The 15923-nt window shown below is 54.2% G+C and overlaps 1 long non-coding RNA gene across 1 annotated transcript; it reads right to left on the reverse strand.

Moving 5' to 3' along the window:
• Nucleotides 1-10814: 10814 nt before the first annotated feature.
• LOC138728536 (uncharacterized) lies at nucleotides 10815-11683 on the reverse strand. Its single transcript, XR_011338718.1, has 3 exons — nucleotides 11549-11683; nucleotides 11205-11366; nucleotides 10815-11003 (listed from the first exon to the last, which is right to left on the reverse strand). It is a non-coding gene; the product is annotated as an uncharacterized lncRNA (long non-coding RNA).
• Between the last annotated feature and the right edge of the window lie 4240 nt (nucleotides 11684-15923).

A 15923-nucleotide genomic window follows, 5' to 3' on the forward strand; every position in this document is an offset into this window, starting at 1 on the left:
TCCCCAGCTCTCTGCCCCAGTGGCAAGCACTGTCCTTGGGGGGCTGAGCCCCCGGAGCTCTGTGGGGCGCAGCTGCTGCTTCGTGCCGCTGGCGTTCAGGCTGAGCAGGGCCCCAGCAGTGGTGCTGCCCTGCTCTGCGCAGGTGATGCAACTCTGCTCTCACAGTTGCCCTCCAAGTGTTCCAGCTCCATCTTCCTCCTTGGGACAGGGAGTGCGTAAGGCACCAGGGCGGTTTCCCAGGAAAGAGTCCCTCTGGCTCACAGAGCTTCCCACTCTCTCTTTAAAGGCTTATCAAGAGGTGGCAGAGAGTGCCAGGCATGACACACACTGTGTTTCAGGTCAGCGAGCTGCCGCTGCCACCCAGGGCCATCCCCACATGGCCCAGGGACAGCTACAAGCACAACAACTCCCCCGGAGATCAGCTGCTGGCACAGAGAGATGGGAAAAAAAGGATGGGAAACCTTCACAGGTTGACAGACGAAGCTGCATGTCTGCACAGCGACGGCTCATTGCTCCGGCAGCCGTCCCAGAGCAGCTGTCCCAGCCAGGAGGCTCTCATGGGGCAGGACTTCACACCATCTTCCGAATCACATCCTTCGGCTTCTGATTCCAGCCCTGTGCTGGAGCCTGTGGGCACTCACCCTTCTCCAGGCTTGCATGCAGCCTTCTGAGAGCTTGTTTTAGGGGTCAGCATCCTTCCCTCCACCTGCACGCCTGCCTCCTGCAGCCGCGTGTGCTGCCAGCCCGTCCCTGCGCCAGGCAGCGCTCGCCGCTGCGGGGCCGTCGGCGTGTGTCCATGTGTGTGATGTGTCAGACTGCGTGTGCTATGTGCTTGTTTACATGGGGAAGAGGCAGCAGAGCCAGGGGGAAGGGACGACTTGGAGGGAGGCCTCAGAAAAAAAAAAAAAGCAAAACACGAACCGAGGATGAAAAAATAAAACAACCTGAGGGAAATTCCTCTGTTCTGTGATATGAAGCAAAAAGCATTTATTTTTATGACAATTAGGGGTGGTTGAGCATCCCTGGAAGCTGCAAGATAACCATGCCCAGCTTTGCTCTGGGCACTTGAAGCGCAGCTCTCAGCGGGTGCTGAGCCCCAGCGGGGTGCAGCCCGCGGGGTGGGAGGAGAGCTGGCTCCTGCATGGGGTTTTCTCTGTCTGTCACTGCTATCCTGTGATCCAAGTGATTTTTTTTTTTTTCCCTTCTGAAAATATTTCTCAGCCAGATGTTTTTCAGGGAAGGAGCCGTGCCTTGCGCTGTGAAGGTGCCCACTCCGGCTGGCACTTTGTCTGTGCACCAGGGTATCATTTACACCTCGCTACCTGAGCTCTGTGCCCCCCAGAACCAGTTGTCCCAGCACCAGGAGGTTCCCTGAGTGCTCCTGGGGCTGTGCAGAGGAGCTGAAGCATGAGTGGGAAGCAAAGCAGGGAGATGCTGGGGCTCTGCCTTGTGACACCCTCAGGCTGGAGGGGCTGGGGAAACGCAGAGGGGAGACATATAGACATCTCCACGTCTCCTACTGCAGCTCCAAGCCCTGGCTGGAAGCAGCTGCAGGAGAGCAAAGTTCACCTTGCAGGCTGCAGAGTCCCTCCGTAGGCTTGCGCTGGCATCACAGCATCTTTCAAAGCGACTTGGCTGCTGCAGAAATGGTACCTGAGATGAATTTCCTCGGATGCAAAAGGCCTGACTTTCCCATTAGTGACCAGAGCTTGTTGGCCTGACTTCTCACTGACACTGGCGAGCCATGGCAGGAAAGGAAGACTCTCTTTTTAAGGCTCTTCCCCAGCAAACTGAGGAGCAAGGGGCCTTGCTGAGCGCAGTGGGGTTTGTGGTCGCGCTGGGATGGCGCCGCTTCCCATGGCACCGGCCAGCCCTGTGCCTCCACCCCAACTCCTGAAATGAGCTGGCAGTGATGCGGAGATGGGAACAGGTGGAAAATCAGGTCAGCTGGAAACGCCTCGCCATCTCTTCCTTTCATCCCCCATCTTTCTCTCTTGGGGAAGGAAGGTCTCCTCCCGCTGAAGCCTGGGGGTGATTATGTCGATAACCACATGGCAAATCCTCCATGTGGGGATGGGGAGGGAGGGGGGTGAAACCTCTTGCGTGGTCTCTTCTGCAGTCTGGAAGCAAATCGCAGAGGCAGGGTGAGTCTGAAGCCAGCAGCCATTTCAGTGCTGCAGTGAGTCATTCCGAAAGGCGCTCAGCTTGTGGCAGCTCCCTTCCTTTCTTCCTTCTGCCTTTTTTCTTAAATAGCTGATGTAGCAATACACTTTAAAAAAAAAAAAGTGGAAAAAATATATGAATATAACATGTCTGCAGAGCTCCTTTAATTAAAAGAAAAATCTTCAAGCACTTTTCATCCTCTTGGACATCCACTGTGAAAGGCTGGAGCCGCTGGGTATCTGTGATGTAGGAGGGTGGGATAGAGCGGGGCGAGCAGTTGCGCACCTGGGAGAGCAGGGGATCCGTCTAGACGTCTGCCGATGGGGGCTGATTAATGCTGGGGACACGAGCACAAAGCATTTAATAAATAGCCCTTTCCAGATGGAAAGAGCTAAATTAGGACAGACGCAAAATCCTGCTCTTGTGTTTTTCAGTGGCAAAAGCGTTTGAGCTTTCCTTAATGCTCATTTTTTCCTGGTGATTTTCATGCTTGCTGGTGTGTTTGTCCCTTCTGGCTTCCCCTGAGCTCTGGAAGGGAATTGCTTCAGCTGGAGGGGTTTGGGCTTCTCCTTCCTGCACTGTCACTATTTCCATGCGACCTGCACAGCCTTTCCTCTCTCTGGAACCAGCTCATGGTGTCGGGGGGCAGGAAAAGCCAAGTTGTGATGGCAGCATCCTCTGACCAGAGGGAGAGGAGTGGGGACCACCATCCCCACAACTCCCTCATCTTCCTCCCAGAGCTGCAAGGTGTCTGTAGGCGCCGCTGATGGGGAGATCTCGGCCTCCCCCATGGCAGGAGATTATTTAACCAGTCTCCTTCAGATCTGAGCCTCCCCCTGGCTGCATCAGCATCCCTGGATGAACCCACAGCATCCGTCCCACTGCAGTGAGGTGACTGCATTGCCATCTGCCCACAGTGGACAGGGACAGGCTCTCAGTGCATGGCCTGGCTACAGCCCACAGCTCTGACAGTCTCAAACTTTTATGGCTTGGAGTTTTACTGAGCCCACTGGGTGCCTACGCCAGGAGAGATTAATGAACTTTCGTTGAACTTGCTGGAGACCTTGGCTTGTGGTTGGGCTCTGAAGCTGTAACCAGAAACATGAGGAAATTTGGAGACCTAACACAGTGTTGGCTATTTTTGATGTGCAGAGGGAGCAGGGGAATGGTGCAGTGCAAAGTCAGGTACTTCAGGGCCATGATTTACTGTCTTGAGCGCTTCCATGTGCCCCGAGCACATGTATTGCTTCCATCTTATAGCAATCTGCAATCTCCCTTGTGCTGCAACCCGTCCCTCTGCTCTGTCTCTGCCCCTGGTCGTTTGACTGGCCTCCAACGCCTAGGACACATCTCCGAAATCTAGTTCAACAAAGCCAAGGGCCATTCCCAGGATCACCACATACCTGCTGGAGCATCTTGGAACAGGCAGCCCTCTCAGACCATTCCCAGCAGGACTAGGAGTCACCGCGGGCAGGGATGCTGCCGTCTGTTCCTTGCCACCGCGCTGTGGTGCCAGAATGAGCCCAGGCACATTTAATTGCCTAGTACAGATAAAGCCACAGGAACTAATCATCATGCCTAAGCTCACACGGGCAGCACAGGCTCACTGCTTGCTTTGTCCTCCAGGAGAGAAACAGGTGAAGATGGGAGAACAAATTTCACTGTAATTAAATCTTACAGTACTGCAGGTCAAATCATGCGAGGAACCAGGAGTGCAGCTGAGCCTTTGAGGCTCACGCAGTGCAGACGCTTGCCCTGCACTTTGATTTCCATAACTGTGCATGTCCATGGCCACGGCCACGGTCACAGAGCCAGCACACGGTGGCCCCTGCCCATTGCTGGGCACAGCCAGGCAAGATGGAACAGGGAGGTCTTGTGCTGCCCCACGCATGGCACTGCCTTATAAGTTAGTATTTGGTGAGGATGGGAGGAGATGAGTTGGAAATCAGTCTCTCCATGCAGTTAGGGAGTTGGAAGAAGCTGTTTCGCTGAGATAGTTGATCCTACTCGATTGGACTCGATGATCCGGTGGGTCTTTTCCAACCTGGTGATTCTATGATTCTACAGATCCTTTCATCCCATAGCAAGTACAGGCAAGGGGCTGGCATGGTGGGAGGATGCCCTGGGGCTCTGTGGCTCCAGGAGAGCTTGGCTTGAAGAGTGGCCACTGGGTTTGGGGCCCTTCAGTCCCTGTCCGGCTGTGACAACAATTGGAAATTTCAAGGCGAAACTGTAAATTGCTGATAAATTGTCACTATTCTTGTTATTTTGTAGGTAAAGGTGCCGAGGTGGTTTGAGGCTCTCAGTGAGCGCCTGGCTCCTGCTGCAGATCTGCCTCTGCACTGGCAGGGGTGCGAGTGCAGAAGCAATTCCAGTTGGAGATTACGAGAGCATGGGCTGAGGAGAAGAGGCTCGTCTGTCCCTGCAAGGATGCCAAGGATCTTTCAGGCTCCACACAGGAGTTTCTGGAGGGACTGAGGGTGGTGGAGTGGCTCGGGATCTCGAGGCTTCTAAGGATGCTGAGAGACTTGCTGGCTCCCTTCATCCCATCCCTGCTTGTCCCTCTTGCAGACATCATCCCTGTGTGGGCAGGACACCCCAGTCCAAGGAGGACTTGGGGCTGATGGAGCCGTGGCATCAGCGATCCACCCTGCGAGATGCTGGAGCACTGGGGAGCAGGGCGGTGTGTCACCTCACACCTGTGGGGTGGCTCTGGGGGCCCAGGCTGCCTGGGACTCACTTGTCCTCCCCTCAGACCAGCCCTGCAGGAAAGCTGAAGAGCCACAGTGGGGGAAGCAGGGATGTCTGACAGGTCCTTGGCCTCCTGATAGATATTCTGCTGCTGCTGCATGGAGAATCACCGCTGTCTTCACGTCAGAGCCAAGGTTTTACGACGCCAGCTATGGATTTTTCCCTGCTGTGCAACTGGCCTTGCTGCTCGTCATCATATTTCGTAGTTTTGAGGGTTTTTCACTGGGAGTTTCTTTGAGCAAGCAGCAGAGGGGCAGCCAGTGACGCAGGGGAAGACCCAAGGATGAGAGCTCACTGGCTGAGCCTGGCTGATCGGGAGATGCAGGGCTACTCACTCCTACAAAATGCACACAGCGTCCCACATCCCATCACCTCTGTCCACCAATATTGCCATGTCGAGGGCACCCCTCACTCTTTGCTTGATTTACGGGGTCCAGGGCTTGGCTTTTGAGGTAGGTTCAGGTACCAAGAAAGGACATATCCACCTTCTTTCCAAAGTCTTGCAGCAGCAGAAAAAGCATTTACATCCCAAGAAAACCCCTATCCCTTGGTGGACAGCCCGTGCTGGGACACAGCGTGGCACCCAGGCAGAAGCTCCATCTGCCTGGGGTCTGGACAGAGCCTTCTGATGACATTTCAGAAAAACCTCACTCTATTTTTAGTGTCTATGGTGCACAGAGCCAGGGAGTCAGGACATGAGTCCTGAGCCCAGCCCCATGGTGGAGACCGGGGCTAATGTGAAAAGCAGTCGTGCATCTCTGAGGATGCTCAGAGCAGCGGCAGCCTGCCCGAGGCTCATTAACGTGATTGAGTCACAGGAGCTCCTGGAGCAGAAAGGTATTGGGGCAATGGCCCTTTGCCTGATTTTCATCTCCACTTGGTCAGACTCCAATCACGCTGGGATCAGGGTGGTTCTCTCATTTGCACCATTACTCTGCTTTGTGCCTTGAAGGTCCGAACCTCTCCTTCTGCCTGTCTGTGCAAGAACACGAAGCAGTGGTCTGCGATGCCAGGCTGCTTTTGCCCATCTGTCCCTGACTAATGCGAAACCCAGGTTCATGAATCATTCATGACGCTTTATTTAGTATAATGATTTCTGACATCCAGTGCCTGGGAATAGCATTTTGGGACAGACCGTTTGCGACCAGCGAACTCCAGAAATAATGAGCTGACGTTTATCCCATCTGAACTGGGAACATACCGAAGGGGAGGGAGAGGGGTGAAGCAGCCGTGCCTCCTTTGGAGAGAATCGCGGGTTGCTCTCTAATTAGCCAAATGTGTAAAAGCTAAATATTGACATAGCTTTGCGGTTCCCTGCGACTTGCAGTCGCATTGCATGTTATTAACCTACATAGTCGTCGTGCAAAGGAGCATCTGTGTGCGCCTTGGCGCAGGCAGGGCTGGAAAGGCAGGAATTCCCTCGTGCGATGCTGCTGGCACTAAGGAGAAGCTGGTGCCAGGACCTGAAGGAGCTGGGAAAGGGCTTCCCTGCTGCAGCTGGAGCTGGGTGTGGCAGGAGCTCATCTGGGCTGCCCTACAGCATAAATAGCCCATCCTCCTCCTTTGCTTTCTTGTGGGGAGGTGCTGGTTTCAGTTGGGAGGGTTTTTCTGCAGGTGAGTAGCCCCATTTACAAGGGAGTGTGCAGGTACCCTGGTGCCTGTGCTGGTGGATTTGGGGGTGATGGTGAGTTTATGACCCTGACCTTGCTCAGAGCACATGTGTGGGCCATGAACTGGGAGCTGTGCTGCAGCCTGGGGGGGGTGTGCAGGGCAGGCACCTATGGGAGGTGCTTTGCTTGTTTCTGATGCTTTCTTCTCTGCACACTGCTTCATGTGAGGCTTGAAGTGCTTTGCCAGAGCAGTTATTTGTGTAACATCCCTGGTGCTGGGCTGAGTGCAGACATCAGCCTGTCTGATGGACTGTGGGTCTGTCCCTGGAGCTGAGGGCTTGGGCTGCAGAGAGAGTGTGGGAGAGGGAGCCTGCACTGCTGTCAACCTCCTGCTGAGCTCTCACATGTGCGTTCATGCAGAGGAAAGAGGTTTCTGTCTCCTCTGCTTTTTCTCTGCGGGGACAAGGGAGTGCTAGCATGCAGGGACCTCCCCCAGCTACAGGATGCTGCCAGTGCCCTGGGGTTGGTTTTGACTTCCTTTCCTTCTGGTTTCTGGGCTGAGGGGAAGTCTTGTCAGCATCTGGCAGGTTTCCTGGGTGTGCAACCTTGTGCAGTTGCAGGAGAGAGCAGTCGGGTGAGGATTCCTGGTGGGATGAAGGAGGGGATGGAGACAAGTGGCTCAGCTGAGCAGGGCACAGGTTTGCTGCCTCTTGGTCATCATGGAGAACGCGGCTTCGGTACCAGGTTGAAGGACCTTGTCACAAGCTGCTTGTGAGGCTTGGCAGCGCTTTGGGCAGGAGAGAAATTGCAGGGGGCTGCTCTGGCATCCCTGAGGACACAGTCCTGTCCTCTGCTAGACCCCCCTGATCTGATTCCCCTTGCCACTCAGGGGCCTGCGTGCAGTGCTGGGTTGGTTTGCTGGAGTGAGGCAGAAGGGACAGTTTCCACCTTGGTTGCCTTAAAAGCTTCCTGGTGACAGCAGCAGTCTCCTCTGCCATTCCAGCATGGGACCTGGCTCCTTCTCTGCCCTTGCGGTGCAGCGGAAGCTGATACCGTGTGTTTCCTCTCACTACATCTGGGGGGATGGTGCTGGGCAGGCTTATATGTGTATCTTATTCATGACAAGACTCCAGAGCAGGGAAAAAGCAGCTCTTTGGCTTCAGAAAGAAAATGCTGGAGGGGATCAGGTGGTGTGAGACAGCTCTGGCCCTGACCACCCTCTCCCTGCAGCTGGAGGGTACCTTGGTCCAGGTGAGGAGCAGAGTTTGTACAAATAATCACCCCCACAGAAGAAAGCACAGAGTGAACTCATACAGCTGTTGACCTCTAGCAGTGGGAGGATGATGTATTTTCTGCAGAGCTGTACATTTATATATTTTTTCTTTTATGGTGGGGAGCAGAATGGTATTGACTCATTTTCCCACCTGAAATGCTGCTGCTTTTCTGCAGAGGAGATGAGGCTGAGGACCACACATCACCCCCAACTATGGGAAGAGATGCTGCTGAGTGGATCTGCTCAGACTGGGGTATTTTCTCCTCTGGATCTGATGCGAGTGCTGCATCCTGCTGGAGCTGTAGCTTCCCACTCCTGGACCAGGCTAGTTAAATAACTCTTCCTTTTCAAAGGTTTTCAAACCTGTAGTAATTCTTATTAGGCTCGTTTGAATCATCTCTTGAAAAGGTCTCACATCACTCTTGAGCACCAAACTGTTTTGTATTCAGACCCCAATCACCCTGTCTCCTGAGCCAGAGCATGAAATACGTAGGGAGAAAGCTTCTGGAAAATACTAAAAATATGTTGACATGTGCATGAGACATGCTGTGGGTGAGACCTTTTTTTACCCTCTCTCTCAGAGAGAGGAGGATGGGGCTGCCTCCGTGATGCTGTTGGCCCCTCAGGGAGGGTTGAATGCTTCCTTCAGGACTGGTCCAAGAGTGACTGGACCAAAACCCCATGTGAGCCAGGCTTCCTGCAGGCAAAAGGAGCTGAACAGCCCTGTGATGCTGCCCCTGCTGTGATGTGCCGTGATGGACGCTTGCTAGCCCAGTGCTGGGTCCTTGGCCTCAGCTTTTGCCTGTGTTCCCAGCAGTAGATCCCAGGAGAAGGTTCCACAGCACCGAGTCTGGTGTCGTGGTCAGTTCCGAGGTGTGGAAAACTAACCTCTCTGTCTCTAGGCAGCTCCAGGCCTGGGGAAGTGGATGACGTGGGAAGAACCAGTATGGAAATGATTCCTCTCTGGCATAGGACTCGCTGTTTTTCCTGCTGTCTTCTTGGTACATAACTAGGATACGGAGGGGAATTCCCTTCCTCCCTAGAGATCCAGATCCAAAGGCTTTTCAGTCAAAGCGTGCTGCCGGGAGCTTTCCGTGATCCTTCCCTGTGCCTGCTCTGGTGCACTGCTCAGCTCCTCCCAGGTGGGTGCCAGCTGCGTGGGGGTGACACTAATCCATGGTGATGGGAGCTGGGTGTTACTGGAACTGCTGTGCGAGGAGGTAGGGACCTGTGCCTGGGGAGAGGAGGGGGAGGATTTAAGGCAGCTGCAGGTGAATATACATGCCTTCTGCATTTCCTTGGGGATTTCTAGCTTGCGATGCTCCCAAACAGAAAGCAGCAGGACCAGATGTGCCCATAGCATCCTCCTCTGGTCCCCAGAGCAGCCTCCTCCTGCCTGCCTGGGCCAGCAGCTGGGTGACAGCAGGGACATGGGCACAGCTTTCTCTCCCTCAGGGCAGGAGGTGGGACTTCTCCATATCTGGAGGCCCCAGGGTGCAGTTTTGGGAGGATGAACCCCTCCTGGGTGGCTGCGTTGCCCTTGTCTCAATGGAGAAGATGCTGCATGGGGCACATCGGGCTGTGCCGGGCCATGAGTGCTGCCAGCTGAGAGGCACCCCATGCCTGGAGCTCTCTGTTTAATTAAACCAATTACCTATTTAATCTTGTTAACAAACCAAGATAATTGCAGCATTACCAAATTAGCCGGCTGCATGGAAATGTCTGCTTAATAGCTGATAATAGCTGGTCCTGATGGAGGAGGGAGGGCTGTGATCTGTGACTAATAGCTGGCGGGAGGTGTAATTGGGCTTCCATGCCCTTGGCTGCCGTGGGGATGGCTGGGGAGCACTGGGGCTCTGCCACCCCACAGTTTGTGTTGCACAGTGTTTCCTGCTCAGAGGGGTGGGTTGGGGCAAGGGTGACAGACGCTTTCCCCTCAGCAGGACACTGCTGGTCAGAAGCAATGTCTGATTCTACCTGGACCTTGGCTGATGAGCTCTGCCTGTCCCTGCCAGATACACCTGGCGTTTCCAGCCTCCTCTGGAACTGTATGAGCTCTCCAGTTAGGTCTGCCCTTCCTTGGCAGAGAGGTGATCTTTTACTGCAAGACCTTTTCCCTCTCAGTCACTGAATAATTTCTAGGTCTTTGCATCCCTCACTCTATTCCCTCCATGGGGGTGACCATGGATGAAGGTGCTCCAGCAGTTGCTCCCCTCAGCCTTGACTCAGAAGCTTTCAGACAGGGAAACGGAGTGTTTGATCCCATATACACCATACTCTGTAGAAGACTAAGGGATCACAAAGGTCAAACTCTCTTCTTTGATGACTGGTGTCCAATGAGGACCTTGTGTGTCTTTTTGCCCTGATCCTGGATCCACGTGTGCCTGAATCCAGTTCCCAAGTCCAGCTTGGGACCTCTTTTCCATGCACGCCCTGAGCAGCTGTGGTGACATAGTCACCAAGGGGGGTGGAAGTGGCAATTGTATATATTTTTTCATTATTAATAGCGTTTCCCTTATTATTGTCTTTTCCAACCTGGTGATTCTGTGATTCATTAAAGCTGTTTTAGTTTCCAACCTGCAAGTTTTTCTCTCACTCCTCTTTCCCTGGGGTGAGGAAGAAGGGCAGGACTGCTTGCATTTAGCTGCCAATCCAGCTGGGCTGAGGCTAAAACATGACACCTTCCCACGGCTCTGCCTTCCTCGGGGAGTTCCTGGGAGGACACCCTGCTCTGCAGGGCTCCTCACAGCCTGCCAGGAGCATCCCCTAAAGCACCCTATCATGCTTTGCTCCAGCCCTTTCCCATTGCCCTCTCCTCCTGGGATTTGTATGCCTCTGGATGGGTTTTACCTCCCCAAGCCAGCCCCTAACCACACTCTGGCTGTGCAGATGGATGGGCTTCATCTTCTTCCCCAGACAGAAATTTAGGGGTGAAAGCAGTAGTGGCAGCATGTGCCAGGATGAGCCTGGAGAGAGGCAGGAGGAGGTGGGGAAAAGCGAAGCATATCATGAGCATCCCTGGGACAAGCTCTTTTATTTGCAGTGGGGAAGCAAAAGGAGAGGATACACAGGTAACGCTGCAGCAGCTGTCATCAGGGTGGTCCTGGAGCCAAGGTGTTAGCTGAGTGTGGGTTAGTGGCTGTTCCCATCATCCTGGGAGCCGGCACTGGGCAGGACAAGACTTGGCAGAGGTGTGGGAGCTCACACTGAGGAAAGGGAGAAAAAGCAACAGTTTGGGTCTGGTGCTCAGCATAACTGCAGCCCACCTGCCTGGCCATCAATTACTCCAGCCTGACAGTGGGAGGCTGGAAGCTGGACACAGCTCCCTGCCCAGAGTCACTGTCACTGTCTCTCCCCCAATCTGTCACAGAAGGAGGTGGGTGCAGGAGGGGCTCCCCAGACCCTACCGTGGGAGTCAGGGAGGAACTCTGGGCGTGAGAGGCATCTCAGCCCGCAGGAGGATGGGCAGCACTTCTGGTGTGGTGGACAGGGTCGTCTGAAGTCACAGGCGTTAGGAGGATTGGGTATCGCACAGGTGAAGTGGATGCGTGGGCAGGACCAGGTGCTGCCTGCAAGAGGAGGGAGCTGTTTGCTCCAGGCTGCTGGCAGCTGAGGGGCCCTGGGGAGCTCCCCCCACAGCAAATGCCCCTTCCCTTTCCCCTCTCATGCCAGAGTTCCCCCAATCCAAACGCAGCTCTTTCCCTGCTTTTGTGCTTTTCCTCTCTGTAGCTTATCCCAGGACATCTCGTACCTGTTGGCAGCTCCATCCAGAAGATGAACATTCCCACCAGGAGAAGTGCAGCTGCTGACTTCATGCTGATGTGTCTCTGAGAGGTGCAGGTATGGTGAGCTGGGGAGTTGCTGGCATCTGAACTCTTGGGGAGGATGGGGGTGGGGACCTAGGCTGGGCATGTGCTAATGTTTGTACCTTTTTCCTCTGCTGTTGCGTTGTGTTTTCCGGAAGCTTTTTGCATAAGATACAAACGGGATCGTTCAGTTGCTCAAAAAGCAGTTATTCCATTGCACAACTGTCTCCTACAGCCACAGCTTGGGCTGAGGGACAACCCAAGGGGAGATGGTCTAGGGCATCATTCCCCAAGCTGGAGGTGGTGGGGCTGCTTTCTCCTGGGCAGGCACGCTGCTTCAGGAGACACCATCGTGGTGACCATGACGTGTTCCCTTCTAGGGGCCCCTTACGTGGGTTTCCTTCAGAATCCTGCTTCCATGTGGACCCACAAACCAAGGTTATTGGCTTTGTCATCAGCCAAAAACTCCCCCTGCAGCACAAGGGCCGTATGACTGAATCCTACCCCTTGATGGCTGTGGAGATGAGGGGCTGTAGTCCTTGCTCAGATGGCAAAAACCTCATCAGCCTTCAGGCCTCTATTTTCTCCTTCACAAGGAGGTTGTACCCCCCTCTCTGCTCTGCACAAAGCTGTCTTCTTTAGGTGCTCTTGGGCAATGGGAAATTACTCCATTTCCCACCAACGGGTCAGTGTCCCCCTCTCCTTGTGTAACCAGTTCCTGGAGCCTTTCCTTGGGATTTCTGGGGCTGACAGACACCTGGGCTGTGCTGGGAAGAGGTGCTGGGAATGCCCTGGGGCAGGGTGAAGGCACCCCACAGCCAAACATCGTGTGCTCGTGCAAAGGGCAGGCTCAGGCAGCCCCTGATTTTGCAACCAGGCAGGACAAGGAGCAGCAAAAGCCCAGGTGTTGCCCCTACAAGCTCCACGCAGCCCCTGGAGCCTCCTGTTTTCACCCAGGGCATGGTGGGCATCTCCTTATTCCTGCTCAGACTTCCCTTCTTGTGCCTTAATGTGCCATATTAACTGGATCTTAACTTGCTAGATGCCTGTTAATTATTGTCCCATATCCCAAATGATTCTGAGGCTGCATTTTCTCTTTGTCAAGTCGTTTATCGAATAACCAGGAGAGAAGTTGGCCAATCCAAATAGACTTGCTGGGCTGTGCACAAACGATTTAGCACTTTTAATAAGAAATACGAGCATTGGATTAAGTTTTAAGCAATCCTTCAGCATTCAGCAGCTGTGAGGGCTGGAGAGAACAGTGCTGTGCTGTGCCAGGATCCAGCTAGGGTGGTGCTTGGAGCTGTACCCTCGAGACAGGAGAGAAAAAACGAGGATCAAGGCTTGGATTCAGCTGCAGAGAAGCTGGGGGAAAAGAAGTCCATGTCAAGTACTTTGGATAGTGTTTTATCTGTAACAAGTCCATAGGGAAAAGGTCTAAAATCTGCTTCCATTGTGAATTACCATGGAATAACCCAGACCATGGCACTCGGGTTCACAAGGGCACCTGCAGTCTGTGTTGCACTCTGCCACATCTGCAGCACCATTGCCCTAGGCTCCTGCAGAGCCATCCACATCCCACACTGCTCACGCTCCTCTGCCTGTAGAGCACTTTGTGAGCCTCCTCCCCAAGCAGCAAGGTTCGAGCTGTGCAACGCTGAGGATTCTGCTGGCTGATGCTGCAATTTCCCAGCCAGACCAGGGCTCTCTAGTTGGTTTTCTGCAGGGGGGGCAAGGTGGGAGGTCAGCAGCCCCCAGCCCTCCAGCTCGGGGCTTGACTACGGCCAAGCTCCAGCTTCAGCGAGGTGCATAAAGCACCCAAAGGACCCCTTGCACCCTGCAAAGCAGCCCTTGTCCCATACCAGGTGACGCAGTGCTTTCAGTCTTATGCCAGGCTCTGTCCATCCATCCCCTGCTTGTGGGTGAGGATGCTCTGCTTGCCCCCAGGCTGGGTTCCCCACCTCGGGGTGCCCAGAGAAGGGGTGCCCCCATCCCATTGCACCCTCTTGAGTGATGGTGTCTGGTGCCATCTAGTGAAAAGCCACTAGTGAGGCTCTGCAGGATCACGTAGCCCTGCTCCCAGATGCGACCCCACAACCTGCCCTGGGGATGCTTTCCTGATAATCCCACCTCAGCTCATGCCCAGCTCCTGCTGCTCTCCCTCTCGCACCTCCCCACCAATGCTCTGCCATCCCAGAGGCCACACTGTGCTGCCAGCCCTCACTGAGCCTTTGTCTTGCTGCCAGTCCAGCTCCACTCTGTCTACAACTACCCTTAATATTTGCCAAAACTACATGAGGCCAAGGCAGGCTTAATGATGCCTGCAGGGTGTGCTGTTATCTGCTCTGATCAAGCCTGTTATTAAATCCCAAACTCAGCTACTTGCTTCCTCTCTCCCCTTGACTTTTCTTAATTTTCCCTTCAGTTCCCACGGTTTTTTAGGGAGCAGGGAAGTCCCAGCCCCCATTTCAGGGTTGCAGAACACTCCTGGGGCTTGTTGGTTGCTGTGCTCCCTGTCAATAGGGGCTTGGGTGTGGCTTGTGACCATCAACACCTTCCTAAACCACCTGCTGGGCTCTGGGGTAGGTGGGAAGGATGAGGGTAATGCATGGGTGGGATATGGGGCTTGGGTGGGGTGGCCTTCCAGTACTTAAAAGAGGACCTACAGGAAAGCTGTGTTGAGGCTCTTCATCAGAGAGCAGTGACAGGATGAGGAGGAATGGTTTTGAGATGAAGGAGGAGAGATTTAGATGAGATATTGGGAAGAAATTCTTCACTGTGAGGGTGGTGAGGCACTGGCACAGGTTACCTGGGGAAGTCGTGGCTGCCCCATCCCTGAAGGTGAACAAAGCCAGGCTGGATGAAGCTTTGAACAGCCTGATCCAGGGGGAGGTGTTCTTGCCCATGGCAGGGTTGGAACTGGATGGGCTTTAAGGTTCCTTCTGACCCAAACCATTCTGTTATATAGGGCTGCCAGCTGGGATGTGCACGGAGCTAATAATCAGCAGTTCTTCGTTTGCCAGCCCAGCAAACAGATAAAATGAAGCTACAAATGCCCCAGTCCATGCAAACTGGGACAAGATCCCTGCTCAAAAGCCATCAACCCCTCATGCTGAGCTAGGGAACCACCACTTTTGATTGCATGCGGTAAAAGCTACTCTTCACCTCCTAAAGCGAATACCTGAGCACTTTTCAGGTCTTCTCTCCAGAGCAATGCCAGCAAGGGGGCACCCAGCCCAGGACAGCTTTCAGCCTCATGCTCCTCTGCTTCAAATTCCAGCCTCAAGCACACAAAACCTCACCACATCTTAGCTCACGTCCCCTAGGACATGAGTCCCATGGAGAAAACCACTCCTGGAAGTGGGACCAGCAGGATGTGGCCTCCTCAGCGAGCCCTGGAAGTGCCCTATAAACCCACAAGGAATATTCATGGCAGCAGAAACACCCAGGCTCTGCAAAGCAAATTGGCCAAGGTGGATGCTGGATCCACCAACAGCATCGGAGGGGGAAAAGGATCTGTGCTCAAGCAATGTGAGCCCAAGGGCTGCAACTCTCCTCCTCCTCCTCTTTTCAGCCCCAGGACCACCCAGCACCCTGCACAGCCCCACGAGCCCCCTGGGCACACAAATCCCTCCTGTATGAATTGCTAGCTCAAAAGAAACAGCTTCACTCAGTCCTGTTTTGCTCTTGTATCCCAGGTACAGAAGGAGCACACAAGGTGAGCACGTGAAGGACTCTGCTAATAACCTGTCACTGTCTCGACTGAGCAGCAGGAGACGGGACTGAGTGGAGACCTCCATTTCCCCGGGGTGTGGGACACAGGGGCTACACCAAGGTGGGCTTCTGTGATTAAAAAGCCACCTCTGCACTATGCATCTGCAGGATAAAGTGCCAAGCTGCCTCAGCATCCCTCCCTGTGCAGCAAGCCAGGGAGCTTGGTGACTCTCCTGCCCCAAGCAGACACATCCCAGCACCAGGGCTGTGTCCCCTGTGGGTGCAAGTGGCTCTGCACCACTGACCTGGCACATCTACACACCCCCAGGGCAGGCGCTGAGCTCCCCGGGATCCAACAAGCACAAGCTCCAAAGCAAACACTGGGGAGGGTAGATGGCACAGCATCCAGCTGAGGCTGGATCTGCAGCATCCTGGGGTGCCCCCACAGCAAGGATTTTCCCAAAGGTTTTTCAGAGCCTGGGGGCAGAGGGTCTTTGCAGAAGCCAGAGGTCCCTGTGCTGACACAGATTTGCCTCTCTGGCCCTGCAGCCCAGGCAAAAGGAGAGGCACATGTCATACAAATCTTCAGAGTGTTTATTGTCAGGA

The sequence above is a fragment of the Phaenicophaeus curvirostris genome, chromosome 18 (assembly GCF_032191515.1).
Source record: "Phaenicophaeus curvirostris isolate KB17595 chromosome 18, BPBGC_Pcur_1.0, whole genome shotgun sequence".
NCBI classification, from domain to species: domain Eukaryota; kingdom Metazoa; phylum Chordata; class Aves; order Cuculiformes; family Cuculidae; genus Phaenicophaeus; species Phaenicophaeus curvirostris.